This window comes from Salvelinus namaycush, chromosome 11 (genome assembly GCF_016432855.1).
Source record: "Salvelinus namaycush isolate Seneca chromosome 11, SaNama_1.0, whole genome shotgun sequence".
Classification (NCBI taxonomy): domain Eukaryota; kingdom Metazoa; phylum Chordata; class Actinopteri; order Salmoniformes; family Salmonidae; genus Salvelinus; species Salvelinus namaycush.
This window is the reverse complement of record NC_052317.1, coordinates 22,243,667-22,256,089: the sequence shown is the minus strand read 5'-3', so window position 1 is coordinate 22,256,089 and position 12,423 is coordinate 22,243,667. Positions and strand designations below refer to the sequence as shown.

Genomic DNA, 12,423 nt, shown 5'->3' with positions numbered 1-12,423 from the left:
GCTGGAACATTGATCTAACTGGACAGTGGTGCAAAAGTTGATGCTCTGTCCCCCCACCCTGCAGTAACAATATATATATTTTTTTTTATTAACAAATAAATACAAAAAGTACATGGGGAACACAAGTGTATATATAAAGGCTATACAATGGACAATTGGGCTAGGGGGTACAATATCACATTACACAAGGACCTTAAAGGATATACACACATTTATTATTCTACCAGCTTTTTTGTCTTAAAATATAGTTCAATTTCTTTTTGCCAGGTAATAAAATGTGGTGTTTTGTATTTACATTTGTGAAATATTACATTTGGCCAAAAGAATAATGAAATGAATTACATAAAAATGTTTCAGCTTATTTCTATCGTAGGTAAAGAATCCAAGCAGTACATCTCTCCACAATAGTGTAAGATCTTCATAAATGTGTTCAATTATAAATCTACTGATGTCTTGCCACAGTTTTCTTACATGAATACAATGCCAAAAAAGATGCAACATTGTTTCTGGGTGGTCATTACAAAAGGTACAATTTGAATTGTGAATTTCTAGATTTTTTTTTCTTCATATAGTGGTTGGCACAATAATATTTGTGAATCATTTTAAAATAAACTTCCTTCATTTTGTTAATAAGTATGTGTGTAGCAACATCCAAACTTCTTTCCAACAGACATTATCAATAAAACCATTCCAATGAGGCATGACATAAGGTATAGATAAAACATCCTGTTGAAACAAGGCTCGTATAGCTCTATTATTGTTGAATGGACTAAAATAAAAATCTTTCCTACTGATGAGTCAACAGGGTTACTTGTAGGTATGTTCTGAGGGTCAGGTCTTGATATGTTCCTGAATAATAAAGAAACACCTGAGGGAATGGCATCTAAAACAATTGCAAAATCTTTAGGCGTTACAAGGATGTAAAGTGATAAGAATTCCTTATAATTAAGTAAAAGACCCTCTGCTCACCAATAAGTTGGCTCACCAATGGCATATTATTTCAGAACCAATATTCTAAAAACAAAGAGGTATTTTTATACAATATGTTCTGATTATTCCATATATAATATTTGTGTGGAGAAAATGTATTATTCTAAATTAAGGACCATGACAAGAAAACCTGCTAATGAAAAGCCGAGTTTCACTGGAACTTTGTCAATATTATAATTTTTTATAATAATATTTATAATATTATAACTTATAATAAGTTAAGGCCACCAAAAGTAGAGAAGACATGAGGAATAACGTTTCACATAGAAGTGGGTCTTCTTCGGAATTATTTTATCCAATTGATCTTAAAAGTATTAGTTAAAGTAGTAAAGTCCAGAAAATTCAGCCCACCATACTCAGCCCACCATGTTAGCCTAGAGATACCTTCAGCCTTGGTTATTAGGACTCTTCCTTTTAAAGATGAGTCCCTCTGTAGTTTGAGAAACAGACGTCTCACAAGTCCTCAACTGGCAGCTTCATTAAACACCAGTCTCAATGTCAACAGTGAAGAGGCGACTCTGGGATGCTGGCCTTCTAGGCAGAGTTGCAAAGAAAAAGCTATATCTCAGACTGGCCAATAAAAAGAAAAGATGGGCAAAAGAACACAGACACTGGACAGAGGAACTCTGCCTAGAAGGCCAGCATCCCGGAGACGCCTCTTCACTGTTGAAGTTGAGACTGGTGTTTGCGGGTACTATTTCATGAAGCTACCAGTTGAGGACTTGTGAGGCGTCTGTTTCTCAAACTAGACACTCTAATGTACTTGTCCTCTTGCTCAGTTGTGCACCGGGGCCTCCCACTCCTCTTTCTGACGAGTTTCAGAAGAAAGTCTTTGTTTCTGGCCATTTTGAGCGTGTAATCGAACTCACAAATGCTGATGCTCCAGATACTCAACTGGTCTAAAGGGCAGTTTTATTGCTTCTTTAATCAGAACAACAGTTTTCAGCTGTGCTAACATAATTGCAAAATGGTTTTCTAATGTTCAATTAGCCCTTTAAAATGATAAACTTGGATTAGCTAACACAACGTGCCATTGGAACACAGGAGTGATGGTTGCTGATAATGGGCCTCTGTACGCCTATGTAGATATTACATAATAAATCAGCCGTTTCCAGCTACAATAGTCATTTGCAAGATTAACAATGTCTACACTGTATTTCTGGTCAATTTTATATTATTTAATAAAGAGCTATTTAGCTTCCAGTAGGATGCTCTACCAAGGTTAGTAGCAGGGGTAAATATTTTGACATCGATGGCCCTATGGTCTCTGAGGGGAGTAATACAAATATTTGTAGTAACACACTCACTATCAATACATTTCGATATAAGACAAAAATCTATTCTGGACTGTCTGGAACCTCTTTTGTTACTCCAACTTTTCCATAAAAAGTATTCAACCCAAATTCTGACTGTTTGGCCTACCTGGGGGCCATCTATCAGTTGAATTATCTATAGTAATATTAATGTCCCCTCCTATCAATAATAACGAAATGGGAAATTCAGATAACCAATGAAGTATATTTTTCTCTACAGATTCAAGCAACTCATCATTCTCATGTTTGGTGAGAATAATGAGTTGTAACTGATCACAAGACAAGTAAAGGGACCTAAGGAGTCACAGTCAGTGTAACAATATTATCATTGTGGAGTCGCGGATGTAAGTGACGGAATGACGTTGCTTCCTTTCAACATAGCGCTGACAGGTTGCTAATAGAAATTGGTGGGATTTCCTTTCTGGAATAAAGGATAATTTGACAAAGTGCTCATGCCTTCATGTAATGAAGCACTCTAATGCTGGGGTATTACATTGGCTGTTGATGTATTGACCTTGATTATTGCCCATGTAGCAAGAGCAGCATCATACCGGTCAAGCGAGGCCAATAGCATGGCTCTTTAGTTCATTGTTTCTCTCTTTCTGTTTTCAGAGGAAATTAAAGAAGAAACAGAGAAACTGAGGTAGGTTTATTTTGAGATATAGTGTATGTGTGAAATGTAATCTGTAGTCAATAATGTCAAGGTTTGTTTTGATGTGTCTCGTTTTCTTGTTATTGTCTTCTCCCCCAATCCCTTGGTTGTGATTGGTTAATAGCCAGATGGGCCAGTGAACTGAAGCTCAGTGACCCACACATCTCCCGCTGCCTTCTGTCTGGAGGTTTAATTTCTTTCACACCTGAGCTCTCACAGGTCCTAGTCACCACCCCAGACCCCAGGCTGAAACACTGACCAGGCACACTCCCAAGTGATTCAAAATTGCATTTTGTCCCTTATGTGCACTATATAGGGAAAAGGGTGCCATTTAAGACACACACACTATAGCACAGCAGTCTATTAAGCTTTAATCACTTCTCACTCAATGTTAAGAACAAAACTCTTTCTGATGTGTCAAATGTGCATTGGGGAAATGAACGCATGTCGAGTCTGAGATAATATGCAAATAAAGTTCATTTAAAAAAAGACTAGGCTCATCTCCTTCATAGCAGGCCTAATTAAAGTTTGAGGAAATGAGAGGGAGGAAGGAGCCGAGACGAGAAGTGTGATAAAGAAGAGAAACTCAGTATTGATGGTCAGTATCCCCCAGCTAACTGACAATGGCTACATCCTGATTCTCTACCGTTCTCCCGAGGTGTGCACTTGTACACTCCCCCTCATGGATTTGAAAGCATTGGATTGCTGTAAGCTTTGGCTGTTGGGAGTTTCCACCATTTTTCCATTGGAGGCAGTGTTCAAGTGCACACTTCGGGAGAAGTGTGGAGAATCGGAATGCACCAAGTGTGTTTGTGACAGTGTCCATAATGCCGACACTGGTACTCCTCCCCTGACCTCCTCCCGACCTCTCTAACCTTCTCTGCAGACTGCACGCAACTACACTTCCAGCTGCCTACCTGAATGAATCACAGCAATGCTGATGTTTACAGAGGACCTCAGGAGCATCAATAAGACTGCAGCATAGAGGCCTATTGGGGGCAGTTGGCCATTGATCACCGAGGCACAAACGTTTCATATGAGATGGTTGAATTGCTCAGACATGTTTGTTTGGCCTAATGTTTTAACCATTTAGCTGTCACTCTGTGTTCCCCCTCTGTCCCCCTCCTGGAGACAACAATGCTGATTCCAGTGCTCTACCACCGGTCAAGTCCAAGGATTCCACCTTAGAAGCAGACAAATACTTCCTGCCATTCGAGTTAGCCTGCCAGTCCAAATGTCCTCGCATCGTCATCACATCTCTAGATTGTTTACAGGTCAGTAGCAGGTAACACCACACACACACACACACACACACACACACACACACACACACACACACACACACACACACACACACACACACACACACACACACACCACACACACAAGTTCAGTAAACATACAGTTGAAGTCGGAAGTTCACATACACCTTAGCCAAATACATTTAAACTCAGTTTTTCACAATTCCTGACATTTAATCCCAGTAAAAATTCCCTGTTTTAGGTCAGTTAGGATCACCACTTTATTTTAAGAATATGAAATGTCAGAATAATAGTAGAGAGAATGATTTATTTCAGCTTTTATTTCTTTCATCACATTCCCAGTGGGTCAGAAGTGTACATACACTCAATTAGTATTTGGTAGCATTGCCTTTAAATTGTTTAACTTGGGTCAAACGTTTCGGGTAGTCTTCCACAAGCTTCCCACAATAAATTGGGTGAATTTGGCCCATTCCTCCTGACAGAGCTGGTGTAACTGAGTCAGGTTACTAGACCTCCTTGCTCACAATCACTTTTTCAGTTCTGCCCACACATTTTCTATAGGATTGAGGTCAGGGCTTTGTGATGGCCACTCCAATACCTTGACTTTGTTGTCCATTTTGCCACTACTTCGGAAGTATGTTTGGGGTCATTGCCCATTTGGAAGACCCATTTGCGCCCAAGCTTTAACTTCCTGACTGATGTCTTGAGATGTTGCTTCAATATATCCACATAATTTTCCTCCCTCATGATGCCATCTATTTTGTGAAGTGCACCAGTCCCTCCTGCAGCAAAGCACCCCCACAACATGATGCTGCCACCCCGTGCTTCACGGTTGGGATGGTGTTCTTCGGCTTGCAAGCATCCCCCTTTTTCCTCCAAACATAACAATGGTCATTATGGCCAAACAGTTCTATTTTTGTTTCATCAGACCAGAGGACATTTCTCCAAAAGGTATGATCTTTGTCCCCATGTGCAGTTGCAAACTGTAGTCTGGCTTTTTTATGGCGGTTTTGGAGCAGTGGCTTCTTCCTTGCTGAGCGGCCTTTCCGATTATGTCGATATAGGACTCGTTTTACTGTGGATATAGATACTTTTGTACCCGTTTCCTCCAGCATCTTCACAAGGTCTTTTGCTGCTGTTCTGGGATTGATTTGCACTTTTTGCACCAAAGTACGTTAATCTCTAGGAGACAGAACACGTCTCCTTCCTGAGCGGTATGTTGGCTGCGTGGTCCCATGGTGTTTATACTTGCGTACTATTGTTTGTACGTGAATGTGGTACCTTCAGGCGTTTGGAAATTCCTCCCAAGGATGAACCAGACTTGTGGAGGTCTCCAATTTTTTTTCTGAGGTCTTGGCTGGTTTCTTTTGATTTTCCCATGATGTCAAGCATAGAGGCACTGAGTTTGAAGGTAGGCCTTGAAATACATCCACAGGTACACCTCCAATTGACTCAAATTATGTCAATTAGCCTGTCAGAAGCTTCTAAAGCCATGACATCATTTTCTGGAATTTTCCAAGTTGTTTAAAGGCACAGTCAACTTAGTGTATATAAACTTCTGACCCACTGGAATTGTGATACAGTAAATAATAAGTGAAATAATCTGTCTGTAAACAATTGTTGGACAAAGTCCTTGTGTCATGCACAAAGTAGATGTCCTTAACCAACTTGCCAAAACTATAGTTTGTTAACAAGAAATGTGTGGAGTGGTGGAAAAAACAAGTTTTAATGACTCCAACCTAGGTGTATGTAAACTTCTGACTTCAACTGTATGTCTAATCTTGGCAAATGGCAGTTATTAAAGTTCTACAGTATTTTTCTGGATTATTGTATCATACACAGTTAAGGTAAGGTTTTCTTTCTCCAGAAACTCATTGCTTATGGCCACCTCACTGGAAACGCACCAGACAACACTACACCTGGAAAGATGTTAATCGATAGAATCATCGAAACCATATGTGGCTGCTTTCAAGGGCCTCAGACAGACGAAGGTGTTCAGCTGCAGATTATAAAGGTGTGTGATCTATGAGCTCTCCTCCTGTCTGTGTGACAGACAGACCATCCCCAGCCTGCCTCTCCTCTCCTCCTATCTGTGTGACAAACACCAGCCCCAGCCTGCCTCTCCTCTTGTCTATGTGACAGACAGACCATCCCCATCCTGCCTCTCCTCTCCTCCTATCTATGTGACAGACAGACCAGCCCCATCCTGCCTCTCCTCTCCTCCTGTCTGTGTGACAAACAGACCAGCCCCAGCCTGCCTCTCCTCTCCTCCTATCTGTGTGACAAACAGACCAGCCCCATCCTGCCTCTCCTCTCCTCCTGTCTGTGTGACAAACAGACCAGCCCCAGCCTGCCTCTCCTCTCCTCCTGTCTGTGTGACAAACAGACCAGCCCCTGCCTGCCTCTCCTCTCCTCCCCAGTGTTAATCCTGTGTCTGGCATGACTGACCCTGTTGGCCTGTCTGTCTGTCGTCTAACCACTGAGCAGATAACACACATCAATGGTGTGTTCAGGCCCTTCCTCTCAGGGTTGTGCCAAACTAGTAGATCTAACAGCTGGCACATACATAGTGGGCATACTCCTCCGTTGTTGTGCTTGACTGTTCAATATTACTGCCCACTAAGCAATGGCATCAAAATCAGGATTTTCAGGGACAGGAGGCACCCATAATTGATTTGTTAATGATATCCATTATTTAAAATGAGATGAAATTGTACTAACTTCTGCAGGGTTTCCTTTTAATAATGACAATCTCATGATTTTATAATGCTTTGTGTTCAGTCACAAAACCTAGGGTATCTTGTTTACTGTGATCAGTAGTGACTGTTAGGTTGGTGCCATAGAAATATAATACGTTGAATGGGTGTCTCCATTCAAGTCATTGATGCCAGAATGGGTCTGCTGGCAGCCATTTTAAGTGTACTCAAAGGAATAAAGCATTCCAGTTCTGTGGATGCTGTCCCTCTGCAGGCTCTGCTGACAGTGGTGACTTCTCAGCACATCGAGATCCACGAGGGAATGGTGCTGCAGGCGGTCAGGACCTGCTACAACATCTACCTGGCCAGCAAGAACCTCATCAACCAGACCACGGCCAAGGCCACGCTCACACAGATGCTAAACGTTATCTTCGCACGCATGGAGAACCAGGCAGTAGGCGCTCTCTCTCTTTGTCTCTCTCTCTCTCTGTCTCGGTCTCTGTCTCTGTCTCTGTCTCTGTCTCTGTCCCCCCAATCCCCCCCCCCCCTCTCTCTCTGTCTCTCTGTGTGTCACAAAGAATTGTTAGAACGAGAATCCCTATTCAAGTCAATGTGCCATGATGGGTGGACCGGTGGCCCTGTTAAATGTATCCATTATTGTTCCAGTAAAATGTCAGTAGTCTGGGGGCCTTTTTTTACCCATTCTAGTAATTCTATTTCTGTGATTTTGGCATCGATGGAAAAGAAGCTGGAACGCAATTATTCGATTTTTTAACTCTCCAATGATATCTAGCATTCAAATCACAGGATGAATTGGTCTGGGTCATCCAGAAAGCGAGTGCTTCAGGTTAAGCTTGCGTTGTTTTCTGCTGGTTGGTGTTGTAGTGGCTGATGATATGAACTCTCCTCTGGGGTGTGTGTGCATCTTATCATGACACGTTGCTTGCTATCTTTGCCAAGTAGGATTTTCTTTCAAGTAAAAACGAGCAGGCCTAACTATCTGCTGGCTGCCGACCCGACCAAGGAACCAACTTTGACTAAACCCCCTGCATTATGAAGATACCGTCTATTATTCCCGTAACTATGTTGCCATGGTCAGTGTTTGCATTGCTACACTGAATGCCTTGACCTTTTATGAGCTGTGATGTCAGCAGCCTGTTGAGTTCAACAGATGGGTATCATCATTTAAACCTAATCTCACAATGCCAGTCAAAAATAAAGAACGCAACAGTGTTTGTCATTGAGTGTGTTTACATGCACACTAATCATTTGCTATTAAACTGATTATGGCAGTAGGCGGATGATGCAATAGTCATATAAACACCTTACTCTGTTCATCTGAATCGTCATGAGGTCAAAATCAAAGTAAGCATATGGCGATTACAACGCCTGGTTTTCTGAGCAATCTTTCAAATTATTTGGACATGTAAGCGCCTTAATCGTTGTTCCAGCAGTGTACAGTATTTGATCTGGGGATGTGCTAGCACCAGCCGAGAGCCTCCCTCTTTAGCGTGAGTGAAGTGAGTTCAGAACAACTGAATGGATGCGTCTTAAAAGTAGTTTGCACGTACAAAATAATATGTCCGAACTCCGAATCAAGTATGCATCCCAAAAATAACATGATCGCTGTGGTAGAACGTTTAGTTTGATCGGTGATTTTCTGCATTTAAGGCCACGCTCACACAGATGCTAAACGTATCCTGATTTCTGATGTGTCCAGGTAAACAGGATTATTAGGGAAATCGTTCTTCTTGCAAAGCATGTAAATGTTTTAATGTAATGATTATGTTCATCTGACTATTCACAATAATCACATTATTGTGTGCATGTAACCATACTAAATCTTTGCTACCAACATGGTGATTGGTTTCCTTAAATTGACCTGTATGCCGAAAACAAAATACCTGATACCATGACAAAATTCAAATGATGCCCAGTGCTGTGATTGTTTTTGTGCTTGGCTTGACAGTGCATGGTCCAAAATTGTTTGGCCTATGGTTGTTTCGTACAATCTAGGGCTAGGATTTTCAAGTAGGCATTAAGATGATGTCTGTGTCTGTGTTTCCGTCTGTGTCCGTGTCTCTGCGTCCAGCTCCAGGAGGCCAGTCAGATAGAGAAGGAGCGACTGAGACAGCAGCATCTGCAGCAGTCACCAAGCAGCCAACAGGGGCAGGAGCTTCCTTCATCCCCCCACCAGCACCAAGGCCCCCCGCTTCACCCCACCAACAGGCCATCGCCCCCCCCCCGCAAACCTCATGCCTCCCCCCCAACAGAACCATGGGCCCCACACAGCCCCACCTCAGCCCTCGGCCTCCCCTAAACAGAAGCAGCACACCTCCTCACCCCCACCTCAGGTGGTTACCTCCCAGGTGCCTGATCAAAATGCCCAAGAGGACCCGGAGCCAGAAAACGTCTCTGTGTTCTGCAGTGCTGAAAACGAGCAGACTGAGGCGGACCAGGCTACTGCAGCTGCTGCACAGGGTAAGTATCTCTCTCTTTTTGTCACTCACTCTTACTCATAGTCAAAAGTCCTCTTCTGTATGTCTCTCTGGAAGTCATTGTTGCATATTACACTGAGTCACTGCATTTGATTAAGCGAGCTTCATACATATCACTGTCTGTAAAATCCATGTGTCCATGTGTCCAAATCCATGTGAATTAGTATTCCTATTCTCTGCTGAGAGAGAGAGGTCTGCCATGTTAATAGCGCTCTTAAATGGAGGGAAGGAGGTAATAAAACGTCCAGCCGAAGTCAAGGGCTGAGTCCCAAATGGCACCCTATTCCCTTGATAATGCACTGCTTTTGAACAGAGCCAAATCGGCCCTAGTCAGAAGTAGTGCACTTAATTAAGAATAGGCAATGTATAAATATACACTGAGTCTACAAAACATTAACACCTGCTCTTTCCATGACATAGACTGACCAGGTGAATCCAGGTGACAGCTATGACCCCTTATTGATGTCACTTGTTAAATCCACTTCAATCAATGTAGATGAAGGGGAGGAGACAGGTTAAAGAAGGACTGAGACATGGATTGTGTATGTGTGCCATTCAGAGGGTGAATGGGCAAGAAGAAAGATTTAAGTACCTTTGAACGGGGTATGGTAGTAGGTGCCAGGTGCAACGGTTTGTGGCAAGAACTGCAAAGCTACTGGGTTTTTCACTCTCAACAGTTTCCCATGTGTATCAAGAATGGTCCACCACCCAAAGGACATCCAACCAACTTGACACAACTGTGGGAAGCATTGGAGTCAACATGGGCTAGCTTCCCTGTGGAACGCTTTTGACACCTTGTAGAGTCCATGCCCCGACAAATTGCTCTTCTGAGGGCAAGAGGGGGGGTGCAACCTGATATAAGGAAGGTGTTTTATTGTATACAGTACCAGTCAAAAGTTTGGTCACACCTACTCATTCAAGGGTTTTTCTTAAATTTTTACTATTTTCTACATTGTAGAATAATAGTGAAGACATGAAAACTATGAAATAACACATGGAATCATGTAGTAACAAAAAATTGTTAAACAAATCAAAGTATATTTTATATTTGATATTCTTCAAAGTAGCCACCCTTTGCCTTGATGATAGCTTTGCACACCCCAGAACGAGTAGGTGTGTCCAAAGCCTCCTCACTCTACAGAAACAGGAGACAAGCCAAGGATACTACTAATGTCTGAATATGGCGTCCATTCTAGACTTCTTGGCCTGACCAGAGGCAGTTAAACTCTACAAGGCAGAGGTCCTTTATTGGGATTCATAATGAAATGAAAATGAAAACCTCTGCAGTTGAAAATGTTTTGTACTCATAGTGGAGGGATACATTAAATGGAAGATCTCACAAAGGAGTTATGTGCAATGGTTTATTACATAGCAGCTCCGTCTGTGTCAATATGACTTCAATGTCACCATAGGAAAGCATGGTAAAGTGCATTTAAATCTCTCTAGGTTTGTTCCAGCAAGATGCTGAAGGGCTTGTAGAGGAAGAACCAGTCAACTATGAGGAGCAAGCTCAAGAGGTGGTCCAGACCATGCTGCAGGAAGTTGTCAATACAGTTGTTGGAGTTAACACATTATTTTCTTACCTTTTATACTCCAATATAATATGTCCTGTCTTGTCTGTAGAACATTGGACTCACTGTAGTGCCTTGAAAGTTGTTCACGTTGCGCTAGGAAGAAATATAAATTCTTACGTTCTAATTCATTTTTAGCCCCACTGTTATGTTTTCTGAGACGATCCTTAGCTCTTTTGCTGATGTCCCTGTGTATGTTCCTGCATGCCTGCGTGTGTGTGTAGAATGTAGGGAGAGTGTGTGCAGCGCTACAGAGTGTGTAGACGATGTGCCAGTCCCGGTGGTGGAGGAGGAGGAGGGCGAGCTGGGCAGCGACACAGAGAACGTCCATGCCAACGGTATCCCTGGCACATATACTGCCTTCACCCCCTCACTGGCAGACGACAGGCTCTCTGTCTCCTCCAACGACACTCAGGTGCCCACCCACACTGCTCCCCTACATAGAATGCCATTGATAGCTTCCCAAATAGCACCCTATTCCCTATATAGTGCACTACCTATGGTCCTGATCAAAAGTAGTGCACTAAATAGGGAATAGGGTGCCATTTGGGATTCAAATACTCTCTATGGTGTATTAACAGATTAGTTGATAAATCCAAATATTAGAGTGGCATCTGATTTGGCGTACTAATGTACATTTGTGTATATGAACATGATTTTGTGTGTTTAATATAAGAGACATCTGTGCATTTCCTTTTCTAGGAATCTGGAGCTACGAGCGGTTCCTCCCCTGTTGCTAAGTTCTCCCATATCCTCCAGAAGGACGCCTTCTTAGTGTTTCGCTCCCTCTGCAAACTCTCCATGAAGCCACTGTCTGATGGACCCCCTGATCCTAAGTAAACTCTCCTTGATACCCTGTCACAATGAATCACTGTATGAATAGACCGGTAGGCTATGGCCATAGGAGTTGACTGTGATTGAACCTCTTGGTAGCCCTTAAAGGGCGTGTGTACATATTGTAACTTGTTTTGAGCCTTTATTATGTCTAAGGCGTATAGTATGTGATGCCTATGCATAACATTGTCAACTGTCTGTTAGTCCAGATCATTAGAAGAGGATTGTATGACATTATAAAGATGTCATATGCTCGTGATGAGTCTTAAAATGCATAATAAGGCATTTGGATGCATCAAGGAAACGTTGTCTCTGTAGATCTCACGAGCTGCACTCCAAGGTGCTGTCCGTCCAGCTGCTGCTGTCCATCCTGCAGAACGCTGGGCCCGTCTTCAAGACCAACGAGATGTTCATCGACGCCATCAAGCAGTACCTGTGTGTGGCACTGTCTAAGAACGGCGCCTCCTCGGTACCCGAGGTCTTCTCGCTCTCTTCCTCACCCTCTTCTCCCACTTCAAGACCCACCTCAAGATGCAAATCAAGGTACTGGAACTGTTTGGCTCTCTACATTATGAATGAATAATAACAAGATTTAGTTTCATTGGTG

At 42.6% G+C, this 12,423-nt stretch overlaps 1 pseudogene; it reads left to right on the top strand.

The window, feature by feature from the left end:
• The window catches only part of LOC120055296, a 32,793-nt pseudogene that overhangs the window by 4,203 nt on the left and 16,167 nt on the right, over window positions 1-12,423 (top strand).